We start from the raw sequence: 13,574 nt of genomic DNA on the forward strand, positions 1-13,574 counted from the left end.
AACTAACAGCAGGCTGATTCACTTTTTCTTCCTTCAGGTTTGAAAGAAAAGAATGCTGTTGGGTAACAAGAACTTGTTAGTTACCATGCAATGACAAACATTACATCAATGGCGACAGCAGAAAATAGGCGACCCAGTCCGGATCCGAGGCAAAAGGGTGTCAACAAAAAAACATTTCCAATGGCAGGCCTCCGTTTAGCATAAAATAATGGTTTCTATAGAAAATATACAAAAAGGTTTTAAAAGGTTGGTTAAAGTTCTAAATTTATGAAATACATTAGTAATGTTTGTTGGAAAAAAAAATTGTAACAATATTTCAGATAGTACCAAAATGTATCTATACAAACAAGCTCAAACGTTGTCAGCTTTATTAAACTTTATTTCTTTCATGCCCAACTAAACTAGCTGAGAGTTTAAAAAAGTCATTGTTGTTTGCTAAACAGATAAGAATATCTATTTAACATTATTGTTATTGTTAATATATATTTGTAAAGTACCAAAGCACCAACGGTCTCCAAGGGCTACCACATTGACCCAAAACCTAGTGGTCCCCTACTGCCAGCTGATCGAGCAAAGGTGGGGAAGCTTATCCAAATGCCTCAGTAAAGAAGATGGTCTTCAATTTCCTCCTAAAAGGAAGTAGCGTAGCTTCTCCATGTAGGCTCTCCAGTAGCTTATTCCAGAGCTGGGGGATTACCACACAGAGAAAGTCCCCCCCACCCCCCATCCAGTGTAGCTCTGTTAAAGTACAAATTTCTCCCGGATGAACGAAGACAACAGCCAGGCATATAAGGCTTCAGTCGATCTTTTATATAGCTGGATGCCGCTCCATACTGAGCTTTGTGTGCAATGCACAGGCCCTTAAACCTGACCCTCTGCATTAAACGTTTTACACTTTCAAAACATTGCAGAAACTATATGTAACATTTCAATAAACAACCCTAACTTTTATATAGTGTTTAAAGTTGTGTAAGGCTTTTAACTTAGTGTTTGGTGACATCACCTTTCTGAAGGAACACACATTAAGCAGACATTTGGAAATTCTACCACATGACCTGAAGAAATGAAATTACACAGGATCACTCTCGGTAAAGGTAATTCCACAGAAGTGTACATTGTGTGTGATTCTATGTGGGAAAGCCTATATACAAAGCTACGTTCAGCTTTCAGAACTCCTATTCACTGTCAATGTGTGTGCAATCTGTGGGCATGCATATCCCTTACCTTCAAGATTGCCAGTTTTAAATTCCTCTTCTTTACTTTTAGATGACATTCTGGAGAAACTACAAAGATCTGGATTTTTCGATGAAGAAGTCACTACTGACATATTTTTTCTCACCATTCATGATGCAATGTTACATATACTCATGAAAAGAGAAATGGCATGTCCACCACAGTACAACTCCATAAAGGTAATACTAATTTCAGATCTATAATAGCTGCTCAAGTGACGTGGACAACTCTGCACTTGTCCCAGGGATAGGATTACACCCCACACAGCAGATTATTAGGGTCTCATTACATTACATGTGACCCTTTAATACTGATACGGCTAGTGCCAATAGTTAGCAACCCCATTGAAATTGTAAGATCCTGCGGATCCCAGGTGCATCTCTCAAGCACTTTGCCTGCTCTAGGCATTCTCTCTATGGTACTCTGTGGGAAAATGGGGAGTTACTGAGGAACTTAAGAGCAGAATTTCTGATTACATGGTCATACCTCAATTATTTCCTCTCATAATTCCATTGACTTCCACTCAACCCCATCCCAGGAGTTAATGATGCCCTGTATATCATTAGCTCATGTATTGTGGCCCAAAATTCAGGGCACTCATAATGAGGCCCTTAACATAGCTGTCATCATGTGGAGTTGAGCATAACTCACTTTGCTTGTCCAACAGCAATAACAACCACCAAACTAACATTGAGAGCTCCCTTGAAATCATTTTTCCATTGCGCTAATGAATGTCCCAAATAGATTTGAGGGAAAGCCTTTTAACTGTTATGCAATACTTCTTTAGTAAGCTAATTCTTTAGGAGAACACAGTTTCGTTTTTCAAGGATGCTGGTACATAGTTTAATTTCTGAGTTTCACAAGTTGTAGAAAACCAACTTCTCCTGAATGATTAATGATAATTATTATGGTTGGCCCCTTCCTTTTGGATTAAGTCCATCCATCCCTCTAGGCCCACTCAGTTGGGAAGTAGCAGCTCTCATCTTCTTTATCTCACAACAATGTACCTAGAATAATAAAGATAATAAGCATTTTGGAAATGTATTTTTAAAGAGTTGTGTGATGATCTCTGAATGAAAAATGCTAATAAATGTGAGGGATAGATACTTTGCTGAAATAAATGCAATTTCCTTTTCCAACAGGAGAAAGGCACACATATGTATGATAGCGTGGCTGAATTCCAAAATGGAAACCTCCGCAATAGGGAACACACAGTAAGTTTTCACTTTTCTATTTCTGGTGTATAAGTCGTTGTTAATGATCTTCATTTTGCAACTGGTGATAACTCTGAATTACAATTTGGTACCAGCATATTCAGTCATCCATTTACTGCTTCACAGATGTCTGATTTAAATGGTCTTGAAAGGAACAGACCAATAGAATTCTTTGTCATGAGCATAATAGTTCTTTTCCTTCCATGTGACTAGTGGTCGAAAGGTTTGGTGCCACGTTTTGAGTTTTAGAATAAATTCCTCATATTGTACTGATTAGCTTTGGACTTTCCATAGTTTAGTATAATTTTCAGACACCTTAAAGGAGTGTCCAGTGAAAATGTGCCCACAATTGATTTTTAAAAACAAAATATGGAAAATCACCACATTCTTCATTGACTTCTTATTTCCGTCGATAAAGATTTCTCTTATTGCCTCCCTCCAACAGAAACCTCCCCTACTAGTCCCTAGTTACAGTCTAAAGCAATGACATATACACAATAGGCCTATCTAAAACTTCTACCCACATTTCTTTGTCAACTACAGGTTTCTCCAGGGCTGTCCCTTGAAAAGTTCATTGCTCTGCCCTCCCATCCATGACCAGTGATACAATCTCTTTTACCAAGTCATTCAAATTAATTGTGAACATTTCCCCATGAAGAAGCTGGCTTTAAAACAGTAGCCTCTTGGAAGAAGCATTGGGTTTTGCCAAGGCTACACATTTCTTTTGATTCCAAAGTGCACAGGGGCAAGGAGGATTTCATTCATAAACACCATACATGAAAACCTTAATCTTTCTTAAAGAATATAAGGCTTACATTTGAGCATGCCAAACTGCAGGAGAAGTCCCAATTTCTCAATTGACGTTAAGCAATGTTTTTTAGTAAATTATGCAATTTTCACCCTCTTCATTATTTGCTCCTTGATACTGGCCCAACCCCTGGCCAAAGCAAGCATATGTGGATCCACACAAGGAATTTTCTTAGTTCCCTGAACTATCAATTCGATGTGGGTGAAATTGTGTTACACAAGCAAAACTCATCAATTTTTAATGACCCCAATTTTATGACATTTTATATTTTAATTTTGGGTAGTTATCACCCTTTGGAAACTGGCTTGAACACAAAATGTATCACAGAACAATACAACTGGAGCTGTAAGACATTTTCCCTTCGAACCAAACCTATGCTGGAATCTCATGTACCTTTTGAATCCAAGGTATGCACTAGTATTCAGACTCTACATGGAATATTAGCTAGCAAACTTCAGGTACATTTTCGTAACCTTTACAAACAAAATTAAATTTTGCAATTTTCACATCTGTAGTAGAAACTACTGCTCCATTTCTAACATTGGTCTGCTCCTAAAGGCCCAGGAAAATCTGCCACAACCTATAAATATGCTGCGTTTAAAGTACTAAACACTATGCAATCATGTATCTACTTCAGGTGAGAATATAAAAAGTTCTTTTAAATGTTGCAAATGTTGGCTATAACATTCTTGAAGATAATTCATCTACTGTTATATTGTAGTTGTGTTTTTTAATAACCTTTGATTTTCTTTGATTATGGATGTGGCAAGGGAGTCAGGAGAAACCATGGACTTTTCTGAGTCCTTTTTGAGCAACAGTGGTAAAGCTAATAGAGAGATACATTGGACTGCAACAACAGTTGGCAATCCTCAAACACTTTCCATGATGTATGATTTGCTCTTGCTAACTGTGCAACTATAACGAGTCCATGGTATTTTGAAGGTTAGCTGAAGACTTAATTTCGAGGATTGTGTAATAATGTAATCACTCTATTCCACTACAACCTGTGAAAGAAGCTGTGGCACCGATTAGCAACAATGAGGATGGAGTCCAGAAGAAAAAGTATGGCTGCCTTATATTTTATACCTGAACCACACTTGTAAGAGCTACCCTAACGAGGGATAAAAGTACAGGGCCTATTAGTTCCAGAACTTTGCTACAAACTTTACACACATTTCACTGGCACGTGTACAATATCTACTCAACATTTTCATAAACGTAAGTATGCTTTTAGAGTAGGACGCTCATTTGGAGATACATTATTCGCAGAAATTGGCAGTACATCAGTATCTATGTATTCATGCAAGCCACATGTCATTCTCAGACAGGTGCCACTATGCAAATCATCCACCCTCACTCCTATGCTTCTTTTATCACAGTGGAAGCCTATTATAGGATACCAGATCAGTCCTACTGTAATCCCAACACTGCACTGCTCAATAGAAGCAGGAATTGTAGCATATTTGCAAACCATGCCTAACCCTCACGCAGTGCAATGGTTCCATTAAACTGGAGCCTGAGGGTGTCCCATATTTCCCTGAAAAAAACATATGGCAAGCTGTGCACTTTAACCATGTGAAGTTGAAGTCTCACACATAGCTGTGTGTGAAGGAGGCAGGGAGAGGCAGATTGTCAGGGAAGGGTAAATGAGTGTGAAGAGGAAAGAAGGTGCAGGCTGTGACTCTACAATTTTTAAACACTGGAGTTGAACACTGTTGTGCCAGCATGACACATAACCTAAAAAAGTGCCCCGCACCCAAAGCCAGTTTTTTCGGAAATGCCCTCAACAATTCCTCTTCCTGTATCGAAGTCATTGATTGAAAAATGAACAGATTTGTGGTCTTACTGGATGCCATCTTCAGGACCTCCTTCCTTTGGGTCAGGATGCCTATCACTGCATCTTCTCCTAACCACAGATAAGTACTATAAGTTGATTTATCAAGGTGAAAGCTCTCTTGCTCAGTTCCATCTCGACTGGGTTTTGAGACATTGATTCCCCAGTACATTACTGTCAAGCAATTGATATTAGAGCATTGGAATGTTGGGAGCTCCATTGTAGACGATGGAGTGCTCCATGCTTCTAACGGCCGGTAAAGGCCCGCAGAACAACATTCCAATGTTTTACAAAGGTCTCTCGGAGCTCTGGGGATTTAAATCCCCTCGAGCTCCGAGAGGCCTTTGTTTTATTTGTTATAACATTCTGCCCTCCAGTGGCAGAATGTTCTAATAGCCTTATAGCCCTTCGTTGCAGGGCTATACCGGCTATTAAAGTCCCGGGCCCTTGTTAAAGTCCCTCGCCTTCAGCATCGGGCCTTTAATGCAGAAGCAGGCCTTTAAGAGCTGGTATAGCCCGCAACTGCAGGCTATAAGGCTATATGGGTTATACAATATCAACAAAATGATTAGAGGAAGGATAACAAGGGAACTGACTTAAGCCACCAGGGTAAAAACAACAAAGGTGAGGGATCGAGTCAAGCCAGGTAAAACTAATTAGAGTAGCAAAGAGTCACTGCAACCACTATTGCCAGACAAGTGAGCTCAATGTGAGAGGCACCATTGACCATGGAGCGTGTCTAGATATCCTCTAGTGGCTTGGGCTGCAACTCCTAGCCTGAGAAATGTGTAGGGTTATGTGTGAAACAGGGCAATTTCCGTTGTTATATGCTGTCACTTCAATGTTTGCCTCTTCCTAAACCGCATTGTCTCATGGCCTGACAATTGGCAGGTTTCGAGGCTTTTCATATACATATAGTGTTCAAAAAATAAAAGAGCTCAACAAAATATTTTTCTGTTAGCCATCAATTTTATTTTTATTTGTATCCTACATGGAAGCATGCAATACATGTATAGAAATACATAGCTGATGTTCTTACTACAGTGTAGTTGTGACATGATCTGTAATAATTTACACTTACAGTTGAGTTGTGATGCTCCAATGTTTACTTTCAAAGCCAGAAGGCAATGTAAAGTATGTCACTCACCAGAATTACAATCCTTGTTTAAACAAAGAAAAGATAGAAATAGCTGTTCACCTTTTCTGAAATGTGTTTCTCTGAGAAGACCATAAAAGGAAATTAGTAGAAAGGAGACATGCATTCCAGTATGTGTTATTGCACAGCAACAATTCATTACACAAAAGCAACATTGCTGCATAATTCTCCACATTCTAGAGTGCTGCTGTTTTAAAATGTGACAAACAATCTGCATATAATAATTTTTTGCAAAAGATTATTAGCTGTATATTCATATTCACTGCAGGCTATGCATATATATTCTACAAATAGGAATTAAACTGTAACTTTATTCTGAAAGGGTAACAGTCCAAGGATGTAAGCTTTTCCAGGGTAATGCTAGTGGTATGACAGAGGAATATGTGACATTTTTCCGCAAACATTTACCCCGCATACCATCACTCCGCAATTATTACACCACAAATAAAATCACCCCGCAAATTATAACAACGCAAACTTTTACAATGACCATGTCTTTACCACGCATGCCAATACAACGCAAAGGCATGCATGTTAAAGGTATACTCATTGTAAAAGTTTTAAAGGTAAGAGAGAGTACCCTACCCTACCCTACACCCTAATGTAGTACCCATGCACAATCAACCCTCGACACACAGTCCTTTCCCTACATTTACACTACCCAGCACGACCCCCCAACACTACCATAAACCACTTTTCTAACCCTACACAAACACTATAACACTACCTTAATACACTATCCCTGCACGACCCTACACTACACAAACACAACATCACTACTCTACACAAACACTACAACACTACCCTAAAACCTAAAACACTACCCCCAGCATGACCCTACACTACACAAATACTACAACACTACCCTACACCCTAAAACACTACCCCAGCATGACCCAACACTACACACACAACACTACCCTAAACCCTAAACCACTACCCCCAGCATGACCCTACACTACACAAACACTACAACACTACCCTAAACCACTACCCCCAGCATGACCCTACACTACACAAACACGACAACATTACCCTAAACCCTAAAACACTACCCCCCAGCATGACCCTACACTACACAAACACTACAACACTACCCTAAACCCTAAAACACTACCCCCGCATGACCCTACACTACACAAACACCACAACACTACCCTAAACCCATAAACACTACCCCCAGCATGACTCTGTCTGCCTGCACAAGAAAAATGAGTTACTTAGTGTAATTTCTATTCAGAAACTTCCCAATAGCAAAGAGTCTTATGAAAAGGTCCATCTTGCTGGGAATTTATTCACTCATGCAGAGATTGTAAAGATGATAGGTATATTATTTGGCTCTATGATGTATGGGGAGAAACAGGCAATTGCAGTGAAAGCTTCCTCTAATTACCATTATATTTCTCTTAAACGTTCACCCATTTATGCTAGAAGAAGAAGTAATATATATAGAAAGAGATATCACAAGACTCAAAATTATCATAATCCTCTACTAAGAGGGATATTGGGTAAAGAGAATGATAAACTCCAAGCACTTCAGAATATAGCAGCAAGTGCCAGTACCAATAGGGCTCTTCTGATTTATTTCTCACTGATATAGTGATACAAAATGTATACATTTTGTGCACGTGACACAACAAAACCTACAAGCAAAGCATCCTAAACAAATGTTGGTAGAATCGTTTCTCCCAAAAATGTTTGTTGCTGAAGAGTTATCCAGGCTACAAGGTTTTCCATTTTTCTCTTCCACCACAAATACTTTTTTCTTGTTGCTCAATTCACATGGATCTTCTAACACTACCATAAGCACAAGGCCATTAAGTGCACCAACTTGGTGAAGCTTGAAATAAATAATTCTTGAAGGGGTTGAGTTTGCATGTCCCCAGCAACCAACCTGCTTGCAAAATACTGCATTGTCTGCCACTGAATGTTTAAGGATCTAGCATTGAATTGTGAATCTTTTACAATCTCGAATCACCTTACTTGAAGGGATTTGATCCTAAAACCCTAGATATACATCATGCTGTAACAGCAGAATCCTACTGAAACTACCAGATCAATGATAGAACATGCAGGAAGATGCCACAAGAAGCCTCGATTTAGGTGGGCAATTAAAACTTGCTTAATTTGGTTTAGATCATGATTTATTTGGCAACATTATTAAGGTGTGATGCCCTCGATATTGCTAAACAGAAAGCTAATAATATACTCATATGGTCTTATTGGCAAAATAGAGTGAAAAAACGCACAGGGGAAATACCATTAACCACAGTATCAGACATTATTAGCATCAGACTCTGAATTTTTAATGTGGACTAACATGTCATAACAATGTGTGCAACCAGCAGTAAAGCATGGTATTCCTATTTGGGTATTATTTTGGCCACAGAAATTTCTCTAGCCATTACCTGGAGGAACTTGCATGGGCAAAAACCAGGGGTTAAGTGTAATTTGCTCAGAACTCGTGATTTGTAATCTGGCACAAACAGCATTTGCTCACAATTTTTGTGATGATGGAGATTACTAATGTTTCATGCTTTCTTAAGAAAACGTTAAAAATATCACTTCTCCTGAATTTCTCATACATTTAGCACATGTACAACATATTTTTAACATATATATTTGAAGATCTGCCCAGTTTGGCATGTTTGTTGTGGGCACTCCCCCCAAAAATTAATTAGTACACATTTAACTATTGGTTATCAAGAGCTATTGTGATTTTGGGAATGAGGAATATGGCTTTTGTCCCAGGACAAGGAAGAATACTAATTGCATGTCTGTTTTCTTTTTAGGGGCCAGCTGAGACAAGATTCTAACAGAAATTGTTAAAAAGACACTGGTAACCATCCCAGGAATGGCAGGCGAGACAACGCACAGAGAGATCCACACTTTGAAGATGTAATAGCAGACGAGGGAGTGGCAACGATATCTCCAATATTGATATAAGACAATGTCCTTTAGAGTCTGTTTCATAAAGTCATAAAAGATCTTTTTTCTAAGGCTGACTTGGAAATATCTACCTTAATGCTCTAGTGCAACATGCGGATCCCATTATGAAATCGCAGCGGGATGATTCTGTTTTTCTTTCTTCAGGTTTGAAAGAAAATAATGCTGTTGGGTAACAATAACTTGTTTGTTACAGTGCTGTGACAACCATTACATCAAGGGCAATTTTAGAGCAAGTTTTTATCTGCTAAATTCTGTACAACTAACATTCCAGTTTCAAGAGTAAACAAGTTCCAGAGGATCAACCCGATTACAGAGGAGGCCACTGCTACTTTGTAAATTTCCTGACTAATTTACACAACAGAGGAAAAGAACATTGTGTTATATTGTTTCTCTGCAAGAATTCCAAAATAATGGAACTCCTTTTCCAAAGTACTTTTAGAAGCGGAATTATATGGGATGCTTTCTTAACAATCTGAGGGTAATAATCTTCTTCAGTTTGTCTATACAACAGCATCTCTGTATCGTGGTTCAGAAGATCTCAGCAAATGTCTCTTCCTGCATATCTCAAGAAACAGGTCTGTGCAGAAACCAGTCTTCACATGGAGAACAAATGACTTTCTTTTTACTTCTTATTAATGATACTGTTGCCCTTTTATGCTGTAAATTTGAGCAGTATGCTCCTAGTTTTCCAAAGGGCTCCAGACAGGAGTGTGCGATTACAGGACCCCACTGGCCTACAGAGCAGAAGTATCAAGGTTCAGGCCGCATCAATGATGCCTGATTTGTACGTCTCCATAGGACCCTTTATACCATAAAACATCAAATGTATCAGTAATTACTCCTCCTAATATTTGAACTTTTCTTGTAATCTCAAGATAGGCCATAGAGCTTCCGATGTTAGTTATCACCTAAAGAAACCATGTATCATTAATGCACTTTATATCTCCAGGCTCAGTTATGACCTCATGCCCCCCCCCCCCCACACCAGGCAACACATCTCTAAGTGCGAACAGAGACACTCATCATGTAGTATCCCAGTTACAGTGAAGAAGGGATTGTCTGAAAGGTTCGATTTAAACAAAAAGCACATTTTATCAGAATTAGATTTGCACACACATGAATTGATCATTTGGATGTTACATTGAAGATCAAATTGACAATTGTACTCCATATATTTATTTAACATATATTTGAAGCACCAAATCCACATTCAGTTTAGAATAAACATGGTGCATGAATATGACAGAAATGTTTGGTGGCAAGAAGGTGACAGGGGGGACTCAAAGTTTTAATTGCATTAAGTTGTTAAATATTCTCATATTCTCACATCTTTAACTCAATATTGAAACCTCTCACTTGTATAGTGCTGAATCTGACATCCTCCCAACAAGACCACTATTCCCGTAGACCCCACATAACTGTCTGCAGTCACTTAGCATACAATATTTCAATATTGTATCATTAACAACCCTAGCGCCTAATCTGATGAATAGTGCAACTAGTATTAATATTTTCCGTGACACCAAAAGGCTGATTAATTCCATGGGTCTGTCAAAATTACCCTTTGAAAATTATTTAGCTGGGAGTTCGAACAATTGCAATAGTCAATTCCTTTGAATATGATTACTTTAGCTATTAGAAGGTGAATATTTTTCTGTGCCCTTGCACAAGGACTAGTTGGTCTGTTTATTTAAATCTCCTGCGCTAACATAGATTGCTGAGAATTGTCACAGCTTTTATCTACTGTACGCAGAGCTGACACTATGAGTCCATGTGGTACATGTGTTCACATGTTTAGGTGGAACAGCGAGGTAAAAGGGACTGAGTGTGAGTCCGGAGAATAAGCAAATCATATACAGAAAGTGAATTTTCAGATGAAATATCGCAAAAGCAGTCTAGGGGAGAGATCAAACAGGGTTTTAAAAATATGCCACAGGCAGGACAAGAACACTTGCAGTGCTGCAAATACACACCAAATTCTTGTGTCCCATCAACACATGACAAGTCTCGCTTGCACCAGAACCTAATGAAGAGGAAGACATAATGGAGAAAGGCAGAGGCAGGTTAGCTTGTGTGAGAGAGAAGTTTCAATGTCAAAAGAGTATAATAAGTACAGAGGGAATAAGAAAAAAGGTGTAGGAAGAGAGCAATGATAAAAGAGAGCAAAACTGAAAGATAAAATGGGTTAAAATATAGAGAAGATTAAAGTAAGCGATGGAGAGATATAAAGAGAAGTTAGAAATAAACAAAAAGATAACCTGCATTGACAAAGCCAATTGTTCTCGCATAGGCTGCTAGCCTTTTGGGTTAGTAAATGCTTCCTTTGTTTGTCATTTTTTTTAATAACTTTGCTGTTGGGTAAGCAATAGCCCGCATCAATCAAAACACATTTGGTAGTAAAACATTTTTTCCCGTCTCAAAATCCATACATCAGCATGATAGTCATTGAAAAGAACTACTTTGTGGGTGGATGTGCTACATGTGAAAGGGTAGAATGTCATCACTCATAGTTAAGTTTGTCACTGGCTGAAGTGGTCTGATCCATTGCCCCATGCTGTATGCTGCAGTAAGTCGAAGAAAATGTGAATGAAAACAGCAGACCAATGGCTGAAGAGGGCTCGCAGAAAGCTCCTGAAATCAATTGTATTGTACTTTTGTTTTTAGAAAAATCAAAAGGTTTTTGCCAGTGTCAGACCTAAGATGAAACACAAGACAAAAAAAGCAACAGGCAGATGTAAAGATAGAAAGGTGTTGAGAAATTGGAAGGGGGGGAGAAAGTAGAGTTGTGAACATACCACAGTGAGCACACAGGGTCCTCATATTGTTGCTTACCTATTAGTTATGTCCACCGCAGCATAGTTAGATGAACACATTACGTGCAGTTGGAGACCCCATCGTAGCAAGACATAACATGTCCCCTTTTTGTCTGCTCTGCGCCAGTCAACACCAGGCTAATTCTTCCTGAAAATAAGAGTAGCAAAGAAACCTGCAGTTACAGATATCTTTCAGCAAAAAGAATTTTAACATGGCACTCTCCTCGGCATGATATTATTTAATTTATTCAGATCTCCTTCTCCTCCACCTGCAACTATAAATATTCTTTGCGTTATATGTGCAAAACTACCAGTCCCACAAGGCCTCATTATGGGTAACGTGGAGAACTGGTATAAAATGTAAAAACTAAAGAGGGACTCTGTATACTTCCGTGAACAATAACTCTGTGTTCGAAGGCGGAGGAGAAGGAGATCTGAATAAAAGAAATAATATCATGCCAAGGAGAGTGCTGTGTTAAAATTCTTTTTGATGGAGAGATGGAGAGAAGGAGAGAGGGGGAGAGAGAGAGAGAGAGAGAGAGAGAGAGAGAGAGAGAGAGGGAGAGACAGAGCGAGAGAGGGAGAGAGAGAGAGAGAGAGAGAGAGAGAGAGAGAGAGAGAGAGAGAGAGAGAGGGAACGTGTGTGTGTGTGTGTGTCATATGTGTGTGTGTGTGTGTGTGTGTGTGTCATATGTGTGTGTGTGTGTCATATGTGTGTGTGTCATATGTGAATGTCAGGTTTACTCCTTAGTTATGAATGGGAAAAAAAACACTTTCGCTCCATGTCTAGTTTAGGCCAATAAAGCTACCAACTTCGAGTTGCAGCCAAATGCTAAAATATGCTACTTAATGAGACTCATTAATTCTGAATACGGTATATCCAGTAAAGTCTAAGTCATCTCAAGCAACCCATTGGCAGTATTCAGCACTATCTAAAACTCTTAAATAAATAAAAAATTATCTTTCCCCAGGGACCTACCTAACAATTTCAACTTTGTTTACTTTGGTGCAGGACTGTTGCTGCGACCCTGACAACATAAAGGGCATTGAATGATTTATAGTTTTAAAAGGACTCATATTCAAAATATCAACACTAAATTATGGTTTTACATGAGGTCACTGTCAAAGTATTGGTGAAACATTACAATTATTACACTATTACCACTCAAGGCACGAAGGCTTCAGAATTTAAATTTAGGTAGATTCTCACACATACAACTTCTTACAAGATTATAAATATACTTTTTAGAACTATCTGCATAATTTCAAGGATCTCAAAAGACTTCTTAAAAATATTTTCTTATCAACTAATATTCTCTCTGTATCCATTGATGCCTTTTGTTTGTCATAGAACACAGTGAGTTGTGTTTCTAGTTGCATGTGTACATAAATGTATATGCTTCTCTCTTGAAACTTATGCGCAATACAAATATGTACAGGGTTATTAAAATCTGTGTTGTTAATGTACAATTATATTTAAGACAACTGGTTCGATTGGCATTTTGTGTACAGTAATGGGATGATTGCTTGTGCTTTGTATACAATGTAAATAATGTACATAGACCCT

At 38.6% G+C, this 13,574-nt stretch overlaps 1 long non-coding RNA gene across 1 annotated transcript; it reads left to right on the forward strand.

Annotated features, from left to right (window-relative positions):
- Positions 1 to 1,250: 1,250 nt before the first annotated feature.
- LOC144772569 (uncharacterized) lies at positions 1,251 to 9,244 on the forward strand. The gene is made up of 3 exons (XR_013599805.1): positions 1,251 to 1,412; positions 2,376 to 2,447; positions 9,038 to 9,244. It is a non-coding gene; the product is annotated as an uncharacterized LOC144772569 (long non-coding RNA).
- Positions 9,245 to 13,574: the final 4,330 nt, after the last annotated feature.

The sequence above is a fragment of the Lissotriton helveticus genome, chromosome 1_1 (genome assembly GCF_964261635.1).
Source record: "Lissotriton helveticus chromosome 1_1, aLisHel1.1, whole genome shotgun sequence".
Lineage (NCBI taxonomy): Eukaryota > Metazoa > Chordata > Amphibia > Caudata > Salamandridae > Lissotriton > Lissotriton helveticus.